The sequence below is a fragment of the Coregonus clupeaformis genome, chromosome 12 (assembly GCF_020615455.1).
Source record: "Coregonus clupeaformis isolate EN_2021a chromosome 12, ASM2061545v1, whole genome shotgun sequence".
In the NCBI taxonomy this organism is placed as follows: domain Eukaryota; kingdom Metazoa; phylum Chordata; class Actinopteri; order Salmoniformes; family Salmonidae; genus Coregonus; species Coregonus clupeaformis.
In genome coordinates, this window is record NC_059203.1 from 52,480,636 (window position 1) to 52,501,701 (window position 21,066).

General features: G+C 47.5%; 1 protein-coding gene across 7 annotated transcripts in view; it reads left to right on the forward strand.

Annotated features, from left to right (window-relative positions):
* LOC121577700 (forkhead box protein P4) overlaps nucleotides 1-21,066 on the forward strand; it is a 174,421-nt gene that overhangs the window by 26,450 nt on the left and 126,905 nt on the right. The window contains exon 2 of one of the 7 annotated variants that reach the window (XM_045223923.1): nucleotides 17,124-17,157. The exons of the other annotated variants lie outside the window; for them this stretch is intronic. The gene's annotated coding sequence lies outside the window, so the exon portion shown is untranslated. The remainder of the gene's footprint in view (nucleotides 1-17,123; nucleotides 17,158-21,066) is intronic. 7 annotated transcript variants of the gene reach the window in all.

A 21,066-nucleotide genomic window follows, 5' to 3' on the forward strand; every position in this document is an offset into this window, starting at 1 on the left:
GTTTTTCTCTTCCAAATGGAAATGTATCAAGCTATTGAACAGAGCTTGCTTAGGATGAACTGGAACTGGCTAAACAAAGCAATGTGTTTGTGTGGATGTGTGTGTGTGTTCTACCCTACCCCCAGTATTGCTGGTTTGGTTTTGATCTAGGGGGTCACTCTCGTTGGCCTTCTTGGTTTCATCTTACACGGGTAAATTATAATCAATCACTGAAATTACATCCTACACAGCACGGGCCTCTCTCTCTCTCTCTGTTTGTGTGTGTGTTTGAGTGGACCAGGCCATGTTTGGGTCCCAGAGCCTGTATTGGGGTTAGATGACGTCAGTCCAACAGGGCTATTCTGTGTCTGTTTTGATTAGGCTGAACAAAATCCAACTGTTTTTGTCTTTTCTTTATTTAAGAGAAGAAAAAATGGATGTGTGTGTGTGTGTACAGTATGTGTGTGTGATGGGTATGCATGAGTTAGTGGAAACAGGTCTATTTCTGTGGTAGTGTATGCGTAAGAGTGGTTGTTGGGTGGCTGACAGTAATAGGGAGGCCATTTTGAAGCTGATGTGATAAGCGGCTCTGTGGGTGGGGTGGTAGAGTAGTAGTACTGGTCTGTGGGTGGGGTGGTAGAGTAGTAGTACTGGTCTGTGGGTGGGGTGGTAGAGTAGTAGTACTGGTCTGTGGGTGGGGTGGTAGAGTAGTAGTACTGGTCTGTGGGTGGGGTGGTAGAGTAGTAGTACTGGTCTGTGGGTGGGGTTGTAGAGTAGTAGTACTGGTCTGTGGGTGGGGTGGTAGAGTAGTAGTACTGGTCTGTGGGTGGGGTGGTAGAGTAGTAGTACTGGTCTGTGGGTGGGGTGGTAGAGTAGTAGTACTGGTCTGTAGGTGGGGTGGTAGAGTAGTAGTACTGGTCTGTGGGTGGGGTGGTAGAGTAGTAGTACTGGTCTGTGGGTGGGGTGGTAGAGTAGTAGTACTGGTCTGTAGGTGGGGTGGTAGAGTAGTAGTACTGGTCTGTAGGTGGGGTGGTAGAGTAGTAGTACTGGTCTGTGGGTGGGGTGGTAGAGTAGTAGTACTGGTCTGTGGGTGGGGTGGTAGAGTAGTAGTACTGGTCTGTGGGTGGGGTGGTAGAGTAGTAGTACTGGTCTGTGGGTGGGGTGGTAGAGTAGTATTACTGGTCTGTGGGTGGGGTGGTAGAGTAGTAGTACTGGTCTGTGGGGTGGGGGTGGTAGAGTAGTAGTACTGGTCTGTGGGTGGGGTGGTAGAGTAGTAGTACTGGTCTGTGGGTGGGGTGGTAGAGTAGTAGTACTGGTCTGTGGGTGGGGTGGTAGAGTAGTAGTACTGGTCTGTAGGTGGGGTGGTAGAGTAGTAGTACTGGTCTGTAGGTGGGGTGGTAGTACTGAACACGTTGAAAAACTCAGATTTTTAACTAGCTAGCCCCAGTTAACAGCATGGCAGTATTGGTTGGTCTGTCTGTCTCTTCTGTGTCCTTGGTCCCGATACACTCCGCGGGGAGAGGAAACATAGAACGTGGGTGGAGAGAGAGGCAGAGAGAGAGAGAGAAAGAGAGAGAGAGGGGTAAAGAGAGGGGTAGACACACAAATAGCTCTGCCAACACTCACAGCTCCACCACGTCCCACACCAAACCTTCCATAGGTCTGTCCATTGTCTTCTTCATTGATCTCTCTCTCGTTTTCTTCCTTTCTTTCCCTCCTCCCTCCCCTCCCTCTCTCCTCTCTTCTCCAGCCCTGTGCTGCTTCATATTTTCACTGTGCTCCAGTTTTCCTAAGTTATTGCTGGAGCAGGGCTGTGGCGCCGGGTGTTTTAGTGAAAGGCGAGCTCGAGCAGGGAGATGGGGAGGAATGACTAGTGTGTGTGTTGTGTGTGTGTGTTGTGTGTGTGTGTTGTGTGAGTGTGTGGGTTAGCTCCAGGAGCACACAGCGTTAGAGTTTAAACAATCTCCTTTTGTGACCTGCTCCTTTATTTATTACTCTTCTGGCACCTGCACTGTTTTTCAGACTGTGTGTGTGTGTGTGACTGTGTGACTATTTTTTCATCGTTTTGGAAATGTAAACACAGCTAAAATGCATCCAGATGTTACCAGCTGCGTTCCGTTACCACAAATACTGGGCAGGGAGGTAGTCTGTGTGTGTGTCTTTGTGTGTGTATGTGTGTGCGCACGTGCATGTGTGTCTATCACTCCCAGTTCCTCACAACCCACACACAGACAGACAAAATGATTTTGTGATTTCAAGCATTGTCTAGTCTCTTTTGTATGAGTATGTGTGTCTGTGTGTGCGCGTACTCAGATGAATCTATTGGGAATGCTGTGTGTGTGCGCGTCTGTGCCTACCTGCTGAATGGGTGTATTATGCCTTTTTAATTTAGCTTTAGGCTAGGATCTACCAAAGCCCTATATTAAAAGTGCTGCTACATGCGAAAGATGCAAAACCAGTTAAGAGTGTGACAGTGCCTCCATAAAACACATTGACCCTGCAGACCCCCCATTACAGTAGAGAGATGGACCCTTTACACACTCACACATATACACACACAAACACACACACACCTGCCGTGGTGGTGGGCTGTGGGTTTTGGGGTGGGGGATGGGGGGTGAGGTGTTAATTGGTTAACACAGGAGAGGATTGCAGTGGTAAAATCACCAACACTCTCAGCAACCCTGAGAGGCCCTGACTCACACACACACACATACACACACACACACACACACACACACACACACACATAAAACACTAGCCACCACTAGCACCGCTAACTGCCATTTTAAATTGGCATAATTACGATGGAGAGATTGGGTTCAGCCACACAGTATTGTATCAACCACAGAGTATTCTCTGGCACGTGGTTCTAATTGCAAGGCAAACAGTGTTAATGTTTGTTTTCTAAATGCAGATTAAGTGTCCACACAGTCACACACGTATGTACACACACACACACACACACTGACCTGCGTGTTTGACAGAGAGAGGGGTTCCACCAATTAGCAGATCTCTTCAGTGATTATAATATGATGATCTGATATGATTATATTATTATTCTCTCTCACTCTGCAACAGGTGAATACATTTAAATGTCAGATGGAAATGCAGCCGCTTTAGAAGAGTTTCACTGTGTGTGTGTCTGTGTGTGTGTTCGCTGTCCTTTGAGAGTAATTAGGAAGTGAAGGTGGGGGGTTTCTCAGTCCGCTCTCTCTCATTAGTGTGAATATGGATAGTAGCAGACAACTCTCCGTACTACAGCACTTTACAGCGTTTAGAAACATACACTACCGTTCAAAAGTTTGGGGTCACTTAGAAATGTCCTTGTTTTCGAAAGAAAAGCAATTTTTTTGTCCATTAAAATAACATCAAATTGATCAGAAATACAGTGTAGACATTGTTAATGTTGTAAATGGCTATTGTAGCTGGAAACTGCTGATTTTTAATGGAATATCTACGCAGGTGTACAGAGGCCCATTATCAGCAACCATCAGTCCTGTGTTCCAATGGCACGTTGTGTTTGCTAATCCAAGTTTATCATTTTAAAAGGCTAATTGATCATTAGAAAACCCTTTTGCAATTATGTTAGCACAGCTGAAAACTGTTGTGCTGATTAAAGAGGTAATAAAACTGGCCTTCTTGAGACTAGTTGAGTATCTGGAGCATCAGCAATTGTGGGTTCGATTACAGGCTCAAAATGGCCAGAAACAAATAACTTTCTTCTGAAACTCGTCAGTCTATTCTTGTTCTGAGAAATGAAGGCTATTCTATGCGATAAATTGCCAAGAAACTGAAGATCTCGCTGTGTACTACTCCCTTCACAGAACAGCGCAAACTGGCTCTAACCAGAATAGAAAGAGGAGTGGGAGTCCCCGGTGCACAACTGAGCAAGAGGACAAATACATTAGAGTGTCTAGTTTGAGAAACAGACACCACACAGGTCATCAACTGGCAGCTTCATGAAATAGTACCCGCAAAACACATTTACGTTACATTACATTCGCGTCGTGAGGGAGCTTGTTCCACCATTGGGGTGCCAGAGCAGCGAACAGTTTTGACTGGGCTGAGCGGGAACTATGCTTCCGCAGAGGTAGGGGAGCCAGCAGGCCAGAGGTGGATGAACGCAATGCCCTCGTTTGGGTGTAGGGACTGATCAGAGCCTGAAGGTACGGAGGTGCCGTTCCCCTCACAGCTCCGTAGGCAAGTACCATGGTCTTGTAGCAGATGCGAGCTTCAACTGGAAGCCAGTGGAGTGTGCGGAGGAGCGGGGTGACGTGAGAGAACTTGGGAAGGTTGAACACCAGACGGGCTGCGGCATTCTGGATGAGTTGTAGGGGTTTAATGGCACAGGCAGGGAGTCCAGCCAACAGCGAGTTGCAGTAATCCAGACGGGAGATGAAAAGTGCCTGGATTAGGACCTGTGCCGCTTCCTGTGTAAGGCAGGGTCGTACTCTCTGAATGTTGTAGAGCATGAACCTACAGGATCGGGTCACCGCCTTGATGTTAGCGGAGAACGACAGGGTGTTGTCCAGGGTCACGCCAAGGCTCTTCGCACTCTGGGAGGAGGACACAAGGGAGTTATCAACCGTGATGGCGAGATCATGGAACAGGCAGTCCTTCCCGGGAGGAAGAGCAGCTCCGTCTTGCCAAGGTTCAGCTTGAGGTGGTGATCCGTCATCCATACTGATATGTCTGCCAGACATGCAGAGATGCGATTCGCCCCCTGGTTATCAGAAGGGGGAAAGGAGAAGATTAGTTGTGTGTCGTCAGCGTAGCAATGATAGGAGAGGCCATGTGAGGATATGACAGAGCCAAGTGACTTGGTGTATAGCGAGAATAGGAGAGGGCCTAGAACTGAGCCCTGGGGGACACCAGTGGTGAGAGCACGTGGTGCGGAGACAGCTTCTCGCCACGCCACTTGGTAGGAGCGACCGGTCAGGTAGGACGCAATCCAAGAGTGAGCCGCGCCGGAGATGCCCAGCTCGGAGAGGGTGGAGAGGAGGATCTGATGGTTCACAGTATCAAAGGCAGCAGACAGGTCTAGAAGGACAAGAGCAGAGGAGAGAGAGTTAGCTTTAGCAATGCGGAGAGCCTCCGTGACACAGAGAAGAGCAGTCTCAGTTGAATGACCAGTCTTGAAACCTGACTGGTTTGGATCAAGAAGGTCATTCTGAGAGAGATAGCAAGAGAGTTGGCTAAAGACGGCACGCTCAATAGTTTTGGAGAGAAAAGAGAGAAGGGATACTGGTCTGTAGTTGTTGACATCAGAGGGATCGAGTGTTGGTTTTTTGAGAAGGGGTGCAACTCTCGCTCTCTTGAAGACGGAAGGGACATAGCCAGCGGTCAAGGATGAGTTGATCAGCGAGGTGAGGTAAGGGAGAAGGTCACCGGAGATGGTCTGGAGAAGAGAGGAGGGGATAGGGTCAAGCGGGCAGGTTGTTGGGCGGCCTGCCGTCACAAGTCGCAATATTTTATCTGGAGAGAGAGGGGAGAAAGAGGTCAAAGCATAGGGTAGGGCAGTGTGAGCAGGACCAGCAGTGTCATTTGACTTAACAAACGAGGATCGGATGTCGTCAACCTTCTTTTCAAAATGGTTGACGAAGTCATCCACAGAGAGGGAGGATGGGGGGGAGGATTCAGCAGGGGAGGAGAATGTGGCAAAGAGCTTCCTAGGGTTAGAGGCAGATGCTTGGAATTTAGAGTGGTAGAAAGTGGCCTTAGCAGCAGAAACAGATGAAGAAAATGTAGAGAGGAGGGAGTGAAAAGATGCCAGGTCCGCAGGGAGTCTAGTTTTCTTCCATTTCCGCTCAGCTGCCCGGAGCTCTGTTCTGTGAGCTCGCAATGAGTCATCAAGCCACGGAGCTGGAGGGGTGGACCGAGCCGGCCGGGAGGATAGGGGACATAGAGAGTCAAAGGATGCAGAAAGGGAGGAGAGGAGGGTTGAGGAGGCAGAATCAGGAGATTGGAGGGAGAAGGATTGAGCAGAGGGAAGAGATGATAGGATGGAAGAGGAGAGAGTAGCGGGAGAGAGAGAGCGAAGGTTGCGACGGCGCATTACCATCTGTGTAGGGGCAGAGTGAGTAGTGTTGGAGGAGAGGGAGAGAGAAAAGGATACAAAGTAGTGGTCGGAGACTTGGAGGGGAGTTGCAGTGAGATTAGTAGAACAACAACATCTAGTAAAGATGAGGTCAAGCGTATTGCCTGCCTTGTGAGTAGGGGGGGACGGTGAGAGGGTGAGGTCAAAAGAGGAGAGGAGTGGAAAGAAGGAGGCAGAGAGAAATGAGTCAAATGTAGACGTAGGGGAGGTTGAAATCCCCAGAACTGTGAGGGGTGAGCCATCCTCAGGAAAGGAACTTATCAAGGCGTCAAGCTCATTGATGAACTCTCCAAGGGAACCTGGAGGGCGATAGATGACAAAGATATTAAGCTTAAATGGGCTAGTGACTGTGACAGCATGGAATTCAAATGAGGAGATAGACAGATGGGTCAGGGGAAAAATTGAGAATGTCCACTTGGGAGAGATGAGGATTCCTGTGCCACCACCCCGCTGACCAGATGCTCTCGGGGTATGCGAGAACACATGGTCAGACGAGGAGAGAGCAGCAGGAGTAAACACCAGTCTCAACGTCAACAGTGAAGAGGCGACTCCGGAATGCTGACCTAGGCAGAGTTGCAAAGAAAAAGTCCAGTGTCTGTGTTCTTTTGCCCATCTTAATCTTTTCTTTTTATTGGCCAGTCTGAGATATGCCTTTTTCTTTGCAACTCTGCCTAGAAGGTCAGCATCCCGGAGTCGCCTTCACTGTTGACGTTGAGACTGGTGTTTTGCGGGTACTATTTCATGAAGCTGCCAGTTGAGGACCTGTGAGGCGTCTGTTTCTCAAACTAGACATTAATGTATTTGTCCTCTTGCTCAGTTGTGCACCGGGGCCTCCCACTCCTCTTTCTATTCTGTTAGAGCCAGTTTGCGCTGTTCTGTGAAGGGAGTAGTACACAGCGTTGTATGAGATTTTCAGTTTCTTGGCAATTTCTCGCATGGAATAGCCTTCATTTCTCAGAACAAGTATAGACTGATGAGTTTCAGAAGAAAGTCTTGAGCCTGTAATCGAACCCACAATTGCTGATGATCCAGATACTCAACTAGTCTCAAGAAGGCCAGTGTTATTGCTTCTTTAATCAGCACAACAGCTTTCAGCTGTGCTAACATAATTGCAAAAGGGTTTTCTAATGATCAATTAGCCTTTTAAAATGATAAACTTGGATTAGAAAACACAACGTGCCATTGGAACACAGGACTGATGGTTGCTGATAATGGGCCTCTGTATGCCTATGTAAAGTCGGAAGTTTACATACACTTATGTTGGAGTCATTAAAACTCATTTTTCAAGCACTCCACAAATTTCTTGTTAACAAACGATAGTTTTGGCAAGTCGTTTAGGACATCTACTTCGTAGATTTATCCAACAATTGTTTACAGACAGATTATTTCACTTATAATTCACTATATCACAATTCCAGTGGGTCAGAAGTTTACATACACTAAGTTGACTGTGCCTTTAAACAGCTTGGAAAATGATGTCATGGCTTTAGAAGCTTCTGATAGGCTAATTTACATAATTTGAGTCAATTGGAGGTGTACCTGTGGATGTATTTCAAGGCCTACCTTCAAACTCAGTGCTTCTTTGCTTGACATCATGGGAAAATCAAAAGAAATCAGCCAAGACCTCAGAATTTTTTTTTAGACCTCCACAAGTCTGGTTCATCCTTGGGAGCAATTTCCAAATGCCTGAAGGTACCACGTTCATCTGTACAAACAATAGTACGCAAGTATAAACACCATGGAACCACGCAGCCATCATACCACTCAGGAAGGAGACGCGTTCTGTCTCCTAGAGATGAACGTACTTTGGTGCAAAAAGTGCAAATCAATCCCAGAACAACAGCAAAGGACCCTGTGAAGATGCTGGAGGAAACGGGTACAAAAGTATCTATATCCACAGTAAAACAAGTAATATATCGACATAACCTGAACGGTCGCTCAGCAAGGAAGAAGCCACTGCTCCAAAACCGCCATAAAAATGCCAGACTACATTTACATTACATTTTAGTCATTTAGCAGACGCTCTTATCCAGAGCGACTTACAGTTAGCACATACATTATTTTATCGAACCCACAACCCTGGCGTTGCAAACACCATGCTCTACCAACTGAGCTACATCCCCTGCCGGCCATTCCCTCCCCTACCCTGGACCAATTGTGTGCCGCCCCATGGGTCTCCCGGTCGCGGCCGGCTACGACAGAGCCTGGATTCGAACCAGGATCTCTAGTGGCACAGCTAGCACTGCGATGCAGTGCCTTAGACCACTGCGCCACTCGGGAGACATAGACTACGGTTTGCAACTGCACATAGGGACAAAGATCGTACTTTTTGGAGAAATGTCCTCTAGTCTGATGAAACAAAAATAGAACTGTTTGGCCATAATGACCATCGTTATGTTTGGAGCAAAAAGGTGGTAGCTTGCAAGCCGAAGAACACCATCCCAACCGTGAAACACGGGGGTGGCAGCATCATGCTGTGGGGGTGCTTTGCTGCAGGAGGGACTGGTGCACTTCACAAAATAGATAGCATCATGAGGAAGGAAAATTCTGTGGACATATTGAAGCAACATCTCAAGACATCAGTAAGGAAGTTAAAGCTTGGTCGCAAATGGGTCTTCCAAATAGACAATGACCCCAAGCATACTTCCAAAGTTGTGGCAAAATTGCTTAAGGACAACAAAGTCAAGGTATTGGAGTGGCCATCACAAAGCCCTGACCTCAATCCTATAGAACATTTGTGGGCAGAACTGAAAAAGCGTGTGCGAGCAAGGAGGCCTACAAACCTGACTCAGTTACACTAGCTCTGTCAGGAAGAATGAGCCAAAATTCACCCAACTTATTGTGGGAAGCTTGTGGAAGGCTACCCGAAACGTTTGACCCAAGTTAAACAATTTAAAGGCAATGCTACCAAATACTAATTGAGTTTATGTACACTTCTGACCCACTGGGAATGTGATGAAATAAAGAAAAGCTGAAATAAATCATTCTCTCTACTATTATTCTGACATTTCATATTCTGAAAATAAAGTGGTGATCCTAACTGACCTAAAACAGGGATTTTTTACTAGGATTAAATGTCAGGAATTGTGAAAAACTGAGTTTAAATGTATTTGGCTAAGGTGTTGTTACGGTCCGGCACTGTTGGTCCTGTTCCTGCTGGTTTTCCTTTCCCTTTTTCCCTGTGTGTGTTGTTTGTGTCTGTCTCCCCCTGCTGTGCAGTCCAGTCAGAGGATCTAGGTCAGGAGGCGTGGCCATTCTCTCACAAGATCAGTTACACCCAGCTGCAGCTAATTGTCAACAATCAACCAGCAGTTATCTACCCGGGCTGGACACCTCTCCAGCGCCAGTTCGTTCCTACACTACCTGTGATCTCGTCTGTTCCTGCTGCCTGCCTGCCTGCCATTCCCACGCCGCAACCTGCTCTGTTGTCTGATATCCTCGTCATCCAGCCCTCAGGACTACTGGCTCTCCACCCTACTCAGCTCCTACCCCGGCCTGAAGCTACTCCACCCTGTACTGCTTCTCTCTACCATTACACGCTGAATAAACTACATCATAATTCACCCTCGTTGTCCGCGTGTCCGTCTCTGCACCTGAGTCCCCCACCCAAGCCTAATAGAACGAACTGGCCAAACATGGACTCAGCAGAGATGCCACATGAAACAACGGGTGATGGCATACAACGCGCCCTCCATTCACAGGGAATGCTATTGGGACAACACGACCAACTCATCCGGACTCTATTGGATAACAACCAGCAGTTGTTGGATCAAGTATCTCATCTCTCCTCTCAGGTAGCTAACCTGGTAACACTCACTACCCTTCCTCCCTCTGTTTCTCCTCCGCCTGTTCCTCCTACAGTGGCTCCAGGTTCGGCTTCCGCTCCTGCCCTTCGGGAACCCCTACAACCTCACCCGAACCTTTCACCGGGGACCTGAACAAATGCCGTGGTTTCCTGCTTCAGTGCCGCTTGGTGTTCCAACAGAAGCCCCTGTCTTTCTCCACGGAATCCTCAAAGGTACATTACGCACTGGGGTTAATGAGGGGCAAAGCTTTGATTTGGGCAGAAGCGGCTTGTTCTACTCAGCAGATTGCCAGCCTGTCGTTTGACGATTTTTCCTCTCAATTGAAAGTTGTGTTTGATCACCCGGACCATGCCGGGACCGCCACAAAGAGACTATTGAAGCTACGACAGGGCACGGGTAGCGTGGCTGAATACGCCATTGACTTTTGGACCTTGGCAGCCGATTCCAAGTGGAATGACGAAGCTCTTCAGGGAGCGTTTGTTAACGGTCTAAGTGACCCGATTAAGAATGAACTAGCTGTTCGTGATGAGCCTGCTAACCTTCATGTTCTCGTTTCCCTTGCTACACGAATAGACAACAGGCTACGGGAGAGGAGACAGGAGAGGGGCGGTCGGGTCCACACCACAGGCGGGGGCCCCTCGCTTTCGGCAGCCCGAGCTACACCACCACTCGGACACCGCCCACACACCTCAGCGGATCCCTCCACGGAACTAGACGAGCCCATGCAGCTGGGCCGTGCTCGTCTGTCCCCTGCCGAAAAGGAACGGCGCATGCGGGCTGGTGAGTGCATGTACTGTGGGGACCGCACTCATTTCCTGGTTAACTGTCCGGTTCGCCCAAAAGACCAAGCTCGCAGGTAAAAGTGGGCGTACTTGCGAAGTGCTACACCTGACTCAATGCCCACAGCACCCCGTCTAGTTATCCCAGCTACAGTCCAGTTCAGGAATCTATCTCTCCCACTAGCTGCTCTAATCGACTCTGGTGCTGAGGATAGTTTCCTTGACGTCAACCTGGTCACTCAGGCTGAGATCCCTGTTAAGCCCCTGCCTAAGCCTATAACAGTAACCGCTATTGACGGCCATCAGTTTGCCAACATCACCCACCAAACTGTCCCCGTTTCTCTCATGCTGTCCGGCAATCACAAAGAAACCATCCAGTTTAAAGTAGTCTCCTCCTCGGCCTCCCCCCTTATCCTCGGTTTCCCTTGGCTTAGCCTTCACAACCCCCCATATTGACTGGCAAAACCACAAGATACACAGTTGGAGCACTCACTGCCATTCTGTTTGCCTTGGGTCGGCTATTCCTCCCTCGGTCGGCTCCCCTGCTTCCCCTGTCAAAACCCCCAGACCTCTCTTCAGTCCCTGAGGAGTACCTGGACCTGGCCGAGGTATTCAGTAAGTCCAAGGCACTTTCATTACCACCTCATAGGCCATACGATTGCGCTATTGAGTTACTGCCTGGAGCCCCTTTGCCGTCCAGTCGGCTTTTCAATCTGTCCCGTCCTGAGAGAGAAGCTATGGAAACCTACATAGGCGACTCCCTAACCTCTGGCATCATTCGTCCCTCATCTTCCGCTGTTGGAGCTGGGTTCTTTTTTGTAGAGAAGAAGGACAAAACCTTACGCCCCTGCATTGACTACAGAGGACTAAATAACATCACAGTCAGAAATACATACCCCCTGCCTCTCATCAACTCAGCATTTGAACCCCTTCATGGTGCCACTGTGTTTACCAAACTCGACCTACGTAACGCTTACCACCTCGTTAGGATCAGGCGGGGAGATGAATGGAAAACTGGGTTCAATACCCCCTCTCGGACACTTTGAATACCTAGTCATGCCATTCGGTCTCACTAACGCCCCAGCAGTGTTTCAGGCCATGGTTAACGATGTGTTGAGGGATTTTCTACACCGTTTTGTGTTTGTCTATTTGGATGACATTCTAATATTTTCTAAGTCACAGGATGAACACGTCTCCCACGTCCGTCTGGTTCTCCAACGCCTCATGGAAAACAAACTGTATGTGAAAGCAGAAAAATGTGAGTTCCACGGCAGTCCGTCCCCTTTTTGGGCTTTATTATCGAGCGGGGACAAGTGTCACCAGACCCTGACAAGATCAGAGCGGTTGTGGAGTGGCCCACACCCACGTCTCGGAAGCAGCTACAACGCTTCCTGGGTTTCGCCAACTTCTACCGCCGCTTCATCAGGGGTTTCAGCCGAGTGGTTGCCCCCTGACCAAGCTCACCTCCCCTAAGGTGCCATTCCTGTGGACGCCTGAGGCCGAGTCAGCCGTGAGTACATTGAAGGAACTGTTCACCACCTCACCTGTTCTTATTCATCCAGACACTAGTTTGCAGTTTATTGTGGAAGTGGACGCCTCTGATTCGGGGGTGGGGGCTGTCCTGTCACAACGTTCCCCACGGACCAGAAGCTCCATCCTGTGGCCTTCTTCTCCAGGAGATTGACCCCTGCTGAGAAGAACTACGACGTGGGTAACCGGGAGTTGCTTGCTGTCAAGTTGGCGTTGGAGGAGTGGAGGCACTGGCTAGACGGAGCTGAGCAACCCTTCATAGTCTGGACAGACCACAAGAACCTGGCTTACATCCAGTCGTCCAAGAGGCTGAACTCCCGTCAGGCCAGATGGGCTCTGTTCTTCAGCAGGTTCAAGTTTATTTTAACATATCGTCCTGGCACACGTAATGTCAAGCCTGATGCTCTCTCTCGCCAGTTTACAGACAATGAAGACTCCAGCAATCCTGAATCTGTTCTGCCCGCTTCCTGTTTGGTGGCGGCGGTTCACTGGGAAATCGAGTCCTCGTCCGATCGGCACAAGAGTTGGAACCTGGACCGGCCGATGGCCCCCGACCTTCTCTATGTTCCCGCAGCCGTGCGGCCAAGTGCTCAACTGGATCCACACCTCACGCTTCTCCTGCCACCCTGGTATGAACCGTACACTGTCGCTACTGAAGAGGCACTTTTGGTGGCCATCCGCCGAGGCTGACGTCCGGGGAGTACGTGGCGGCCTGTTCCATCTGTGCCCAAAATAAGGCTTCCCACAGGGCTCCTTCGGGCCTGCTGCGGCCTCTCCCAGTCCCGAGTCGTCCCTTGGTCTCACGTGGGCTTGGACTTCGTCACTGGACTTCCTATGTCTGAGGGTAATGACACCATACTCACCATCGTGGACAGATTCTCTAAATCTGCCCATTTTGTTGCATTACCAAAATTACCATCTGCCAGTGAGACAGCCGACCTCTTTGTCCTACATGTATTCCGTCCCCATGGAATACCTGTGGACATAGTGTCCGATAGAGGTCCACAGTTCATTTCTCGGGTATGGAAGGAGTTTTGTTCGGCTCTGGGTGCCACTGTCAGTCTCTCATCAGGTTTCCATCCCCAGTCCAATGGCCAGACTGAGAGGACCAATCAGGACCTGGAGGCTGCTCTACGCTGTGTGACATCCCAGAACCCGTCCACCTGGGCCAAACATCTCCCGTGGGTCGAATATGCCCACAATTCCCTCACCTCATCTGCCACCGGCCTCTCACCATTTGAGGCGGCTGTGGGGTACCAACCGCCATTGTTCCCGCTCTCAGGAAAGGGAGTTAGCCGTCCCGTCAGTTCAGGATAACCTTCGTCGCTGCCGCAAGGTGTGGGTGGACACCCGTGAGGCTCTTCTACGGACAGCAGAGCGTAACAAGAGGGTGGCGGACAGGCACAGGGTAGTCGCTCCCCAGTTCCAGCCTGGTCAGCGAGTCTGGCTCTCCTCCAGCGACATCCCCCTGCGCACTGACTCCCGTAAGCTGTCGCCCGGTATTTGGGTCCTTTCGAGATCGACTCCATCATCAACCCTTCGGCTGTTCGGTTGAAGCTTCCCCAGGCCATGAGAGTCCATCCTACATTTCACGTGTCCCAGCTGAAGCTGGTCTCCTCCAGCCCTTTGTGTCCGCCTGTGGATCCCCTCCGCCACCGCAGATATTGTGCGACCATCCAGCCTACACGGTGCGGAGACTGCTGGACGTCCGGAGGCGTGGTAGAGGGTTTCAGTACCTGGTGGACTGGGAGGGATACGGTCCCGAGGGAGAGGTCCTGGATTCCCCGACGATTTATACTGGATCCGCAGCTGGTGGTTGACTTCCATAGGGACCACCCTGACAAGCCGGGTGGGTCGCCGGGTGGCGCCCGTTGAGGGGGGGTACTGTTACGGTCCGGCACTGTTGGTCCTGTTCCTGCTGGTTTTCCTTTCCCTTTTTCCCTGTGTGTGTTGTTTGTGTCTGTCTCCCCTGCTGTGCAGTCCAGTCAGAGGATCTAGGTCAGGGGGCGTGGCCATTCTCTCACAAGATCAGTTACACCCAGCTGCAGCTAATTGTCAACAATCAACCAGCAGTTATCTACCCGGGCTGGACACCTCTCCAGCGCCAGTTCGTTCCTACACTACCTGTGATCTCGTCTGTTCCTGCTGCCTGCCTGCCTGCCATTCCCACGCCGCAACCTGCTCTGTTGTCTGATATCCTCGTCATCCAGCCCTCAGGACTACTGGCTCTCCACCCTACTCAGCTCCTACCCCGGCCTGAAGCTACTCCACCCTGTACTGCTTCTCTCTACCATTACACGCTGAATAAACTACATCATAATTCACCCTCGTTGTCCGCGTGTCCGTCTCTGCACCTGAGTCCCCCACCCAAGCCTAATAGGTGTATGTAAACTTCCGACTTCAACTGTAGATATACCATTAAAAAATCTGCCATTTCCAGCTACAATAGCTATTTACAACATTAACAAAGTCTACACTGTGTTTCTGATTAATTTGATGTTATTTTAATGGACAAAAAATAGCATTTCTTTCGAAAACAAGGAAATGTCTAAGTGACCCCAAACTTTTGAGTAGACATGCATTAGTGCCTCTCTGGAGTGCTTTAGAGCCCTGCACACTGAGACAACTGTCATAGTCACTTTATGATGAATTCACATCTGTGGTGACTATGACTATTAGACTATCTTTATGTATCTTTATGTGTGTGTTCCTCTAAAGCACACCCAAACAGTGTCTGTTCTGATCCTATAGCCCTGCCATGCCCTGGCTGCTTGTTTGGGTTGGTCCTTACAGACACACAATTACTGTAGGTCTCCTCTCTGCTCCCTACTGGGGTCTGCACTTTAGCCTGCTACACTCTATTCCTGGACCTAGGGCTAATTTTGAACTGCACTGAGCTACACTGGAGGTCGTCTTCTCTTCTCTTGTTATTTTCTCTCCTCTCCTCTAGCCAGGCCTCCTGGACTATTTGCCAGATGCCACCTAACACAGAACCCCACAGTAACCAACACACAACCCCACCACAACTCTCCACCCAGCTATAATACATAAACGCTACTGCGTGTCTTCAAAGGCTTATAGAGGGGTACGTCATCTCAGTTTGATAGTCAGGCTGTCATGATGCAACAAGTCCACCTTTTGTTCTGTAGGCAAACACGCATGGGCATGAAATAAGAGAAGAGGAAAGCCTGCATCTTTACGACACACACTCAACTTAGAGAAAGGAGAAGGAAGAAAAAGGAATGCAAGCAAGGGATTTAAGAGAGAGAGAGAGAGAGAGAGAGAGAGAGAGAGAGAGAGAGAGAGAGAGAGAGAGAGAGAGAGAGAGAGAGAGAGAGAGAGAGAGAGAGAGAAACATAGGTTGTTAGGACAAAAGCGATATTGTGTCATATGAAATGACTTTAGAGTTGAAAGCTTTAAAAGTCCCTCTGAGAGCCAGGTCATAAAGCCTGGAGACAGGCCTAGCAGTTCATCCCAGAGCCAGACAGGCCTGAAGGCAAGCCCAGAGCACAGCGCTTCCAGGAAAGGAGATGTAAAAAATCTATTTGCTGTGAAAAAGGTAAACAATCGGAAATGACAAATATGCAGGTTTTTTCCATCACTCTTTTTTTAATCCACAGTTTTTTCACTGTTATTAAAGAAGACGGATGAAGGGAATAGCAGAATTAGAAGTCAGAGGTTTGTTGTGAGGGATACCAGACACGTTTATAGAGAGAGAGAGATTACCCCCTCTCTCTACCTCTCCCCCACCTCCCTTTTCCACCCCCTCAGTATCATACAGGCTTGAAACGATCAAGATGTGCATTTCACCCACATGCATGCACATGTGCACTTCCACATGCACACAGAATACAAGCCCTCCTACGTCCAACAATAAGAAATCACAGTTTTTAATAGAAAAATCAGAGGTCGATGTAACCCCTGGATGGAGGGATGGAGAGAGAGCGAGAGAGAGAGAGAGAGACAGAGGGGTGTAAACTTCAGGGGCCTGTTTGGTCAGTAGTGCCTAAGAGGCCACAGCAGACTCCTCCATTAGCTGAACGATCTGAGCCCAGGGGAGGTGTGCGTTTAGCAGCAGTTTGTCCAAATTGCTCATAACATTGATCTGCCATGTTAGTTTCTTATGTGTGTGTCAGTTAATGCTCTATATTTAGCATTTTATTGATATAGCATAGTGAGGTGGTGGTTTGGCTTGGTTTAGAGTCACATGAATGTGATGTGAGTCTGTGCTAGGCTAGCTCCAAGCAGCTTATCTCCAGTGTCTTTACATAGAGATGTTTTTACTGCAGTTTGTGTCACTGTCAGATCTGACATCATGAACTGCTAATCTCCACTAACAGATGTAATGACCTTGAATGGCTGTTTGGAACTCTTGCTGTTGTGTGTGTTGTGTGTGTGTGCGCGCACACATTTGTGTGGGTGTCAAGGCATCTTTCACCCCGTCATGAATTGTGTCTTAAGAATATAATCCTCTTTTCATTTTTCTTGCCTCCTGGTGTGGTTGAGATGAACAGATCTGCAGTGACTTGCTGGGAAAAAAGAATGAGGGGAAGAAAAAAAAACATGTTTCCCAGGCCCCAATTAGCCCACTTGTACTGCCCCTAGATACTCACTCTCTCCTCTCCTCTCCTCTCCTCTCCCCTCCTCCCTCCTCTCGCTCTCTCCATCTCTCTCTCTTCTGATGTCTGTTAACCGAAACGCTCCTCATTACTGAGAGTGCTTAGACACCACAGACAAAAGAGGAGCAGGGGGGACGGAGTGACAGAGAGGGAGGGAGAGAAACATTGAGGGAGAAGGAGAGAGAGGGAGGGAGGCAAGGAGGGAGAGGGAGGCAAGGAGGGAGAGACCAGTTAATGCTATAAAAGCCCAATCTTCCTCCTCCTGAATCATTGTTCTCTCTGTACCCTCTGTTTATCTGTCCTCCTATAGGCAGAAGACCTGTAAAAGAGAGAACCATACATGAGTGAGTGTGTGTGTTTTCTACTGTTGTTTAACGCCTAGCCACTTATCTTGCGCGTGTGTGTCTGTGTGTGTGTGTCTGTGTGTGTGTGTCTGTGTGTGTGTGTCTGTGTGTGTGTGTGTGTGTGTGTGTGTCTGTGTGTCTGTGTGTCTGTGTGTGTGTCTGTGTGTGTGTGTGTGTGTGTGTCTCTGTGTGTGTGTGTGTGTCTCTGTGTGTGTTTGTGTGTGTGTGTGTGTGTGTGTGTGTTTAATTTGTGCTGCGGTTGTTTGTGTGTGTGACTCTGTGTGTGTTTAGTTGTGGTTGAAATAATTGTCTGTGGAGCAAAGTGTTACTCCAAACATACAGTATCTGAGTGAAGCAGTCGTTCAGGAGTCATCTATTCTTAATGAGGTCAGGATCCACTTCCATATTCCCAGCTGCCTACCGTGTTTACACATGTAACACTAACCACAAACAACAAGCATGCATCATGGTGTCTTTTCTCTTCTTTTAGTTTTGTCTGGTCTGTTCTTTACTCTCTCCCCCACTCCCTCCTCCCAACTCTCCCCACTTTGTGTGTGGGCCAAGACTAACTTAGACTAACAGATGGGGGACATCTTGATGGTGTGTGCTGTCTGGTCGCTCAGATATACGCCTGACTCCACACACACACATGCACACACACACACAGTAATGAGTCAGTGTGGCTGGAGAGCAGATTCTCTAATAGGAGAAGAATGTGGAGTGCTGTGCTGTGTGTCTGTGGCCCGTTTACCACTGCAGCCAGGCACACATTCACACTGTTTCCTGCCCTTGGGTTTTCCTCTGTCTTCCTCTCCTCTCTCTCTATCCTAATGGACACAGGTAAAAGGGGATCCACTCTCTTATACACACTCTCTCTTTCTTTCTGTCTTCATCTCTTTCTTGTCTCCTTTTTTGTTCTTTCTCTCTCTTTCACTTTTTCCTTTCCTCCTTTTCTTCTCCTCCTCTTTCCTCTACTATTTCTCCTTCTCTTCTTCATGTCTCATGCAGTCACCTTCCTATCTGTAGACCCTCAGGGTCAGTGCTGGGTTTAATCTCGGGTCTAGTCTTGGTCTATAATGGGCTTTCAATTAGTAATGTGGTTTTCCAGTAAAGCAGGACAACAGGTCCACACACATCCAGTACTGTTTGAGTCACACTGGAGAATCAGACATAGTTAGCCAGGGTTATTACTGAGGAAATGGAGGTGGTTAAGGAGGAGAAGTGCCTCTCTCTAGCTGGTACGGAGGGAAAACACACACACACACACACACACACACACACACACACACATACACACAGAGCACAGTTTAAACCAAGCCTCGGCCCAACTCCCAGTTAATGGAACTCTTAACTCTGCGAGGAGCAACTTTAAACAAACCAAGACAGAACTTTAAAAATCACATTCAAATACTTTAACCTTGAAATCTCCTCTTGCCAACGTGCCAGACGCTTTTTTTCATCTGTTAAATGTTTGAGTGTTTGATAGTTTGAGGTCTATAGCAGAACCCGCGTGGGAATTAATGTCATTCATATGCCCCGCGGAAATTACTTTTGAAATGCATATAATCTAAAACATGCAAATGAGGCTGACTTTATGCTCCCTGTTTTAATATGAATTATCATTTTCTGAATACCTATTATTACTGCGTACATTTCTCCAATTATATTGTTATTTTTTGTCACTTTTGCATACGGACAGGCGCGTGCGCAAACACACGCACACATGCGCACATGCTCACACACACATGGTTCGCGGTGGTATTTCTTTGTGATGTGGGTATTTTAATGAGGACTAATAAGGATGGTAATGACATAGTCCACTCCTCTTTCTCTCTATCTCTCTCTCTCTTTTTCTCTCCCCCTCTCTCTCCCGTCGCGTTTTGGTAAATGATTGGAGTGAAGAGGATGGGTGTGGGGTTCTGATTTTAAAACGAAATAAACCAACGTTTCACAGCGTGGCCACAATTTCATTCTCAAAATACTTTTTTCTTAAGTACAAATGAAAATAACAAGACATGCAATACAAGTTGTTCTTGGTGAATTTTGAATTAGCAAAGCGAAATATGAATGTTTTCAAAAAAGTGAACAGTTCATGTTTAGTTTGTCTTGCTCTCCTTCATCCCTTGTTTCTTGTGATAAAGGCCTCAGCAGGGAAATTCATGTATTTTCTCAATTGAATAGAAGGCAGACCTTTTCCAAACGAATTACTCTATTCATTTATTTATATTGCACCATCAATTATTCTATTAATATTAGTATGTTTCAAATGAGTAATACTTCTCTCCGTGTTCGCTCTACTCCTATTCATTAGCAGGCATGTCACTTTAACAAAGATTTTTCTTTCTCTTCTAAATTATAAAAGATCCATTTTTTTATGCAATGAGAACCGCCTTAGAAAGTATGAATATTTTAGTTTTGCCCCAAAAGACAAAAACATGGAGAAAAGAGAAAAGGAATCGCAGAAAACTAACAATTACCAGAATAACAATATAGACTGTCACTACTGGTTGTTATGCTTTTTCCCTTTTGAGGTGTAAAAAACAGAGGAAAATTGTGTTTGTGGAGGGGGGGTGGGGGGTGGGGGGGGGGAGAGATATCATCTTGTTCTGACACTTTTTGGATATGGTGTGTGAATTAATTAATGCAGTGATGCCTTGGACCAAGTTCAAAAGTACTAAAATTCAATTAATTTTAAAAGTGGACATGCTATCGTTTTCCCCGCATGTCTCCTTTAAAGTCTGGCCTGTTTTTATTACGGATTTATTCAATTATATTTGATTAAACCCTCTCTGATCCAATCTATTAATTAACTGGGAAATACAAAGTGGCCGACTTGAAAGTAGATGTATAAAATTATATCATGTCCATTTATTAAAACATTTTACGTCCTCGTTTTTTAAATCCCACTTCAGCACTTTATGAAGTCAGTTTTCCGCCATTTTCCAGGTTAAATTAAACCTGTGTTTTTTTATCTACCTCGTAACCATTTTGATTTGGTAAATAAAAATCTATTTTTGCCTTAGGCATTTGACAAGCACAATTACATTAATTAATATAGCTGAGTACAGCCTCGTTTCCACAATGAAGGTCCAGAATTGTACATAGTATTCCTACACAAATAATGAAAGGTTGATTCATGTAATTGAGTTTATAGAGTTGCCACAGTGGAATGTGTAGGATATCCAGGTCAATATTTGCAGAGGGATGTAGTACTTTCAGGAGCAAGGATCTGATGATTCCACAAGGCTGAGAGAAGGCTAACTCAACGTTCCACACAAGTGATCCATTCATACAGCAAACCTTGTATTGGACTGGGGGAAAATATCATATCACACTGCTTATTCCACATGGAGAGATATGTTAAATATATGAAAGGCTGTGACAACATTTAGAAAAGCACATTTATTCCTGACAGACTAATGTGACAGTTACTTAGACAACAAGCAGGCAGACCATTAACCCTGAAACACAGGAGGGATTCAGTTTGGTTTAGAAGCCTTCTATTTTATAACTTAAAGTGGAGAGAGCTTTCTTCAGAGATAAACAAAACCAAACACACTTTGACAGGCGTGACACATACAAACACACACACACACACACACAGGCGATGGGAGCGAGCCGCTCTCTAATGCAGGATGCTTTAGAACCACCCATCTGCTGTCAGTCTTTTGATTGGTGTGACACCTGTCACTCTCCAACGCAGTGATACACACACACACCCACACACACAACCACGTCAGGATCTTTCCCTGTCTCTTTCTTTCTTTCTGCCTTTTTCTTCCTTTATTACTTTCTTTCTTCCCTCTCTTTTTTATCACTCTTCCTTTTGACAGTGTAGTAACTATCATTTTGTTTTGGCACCACAGAGATCTGGATAACAGTTTTGATTGAGTACCACGAGGCCCTCTG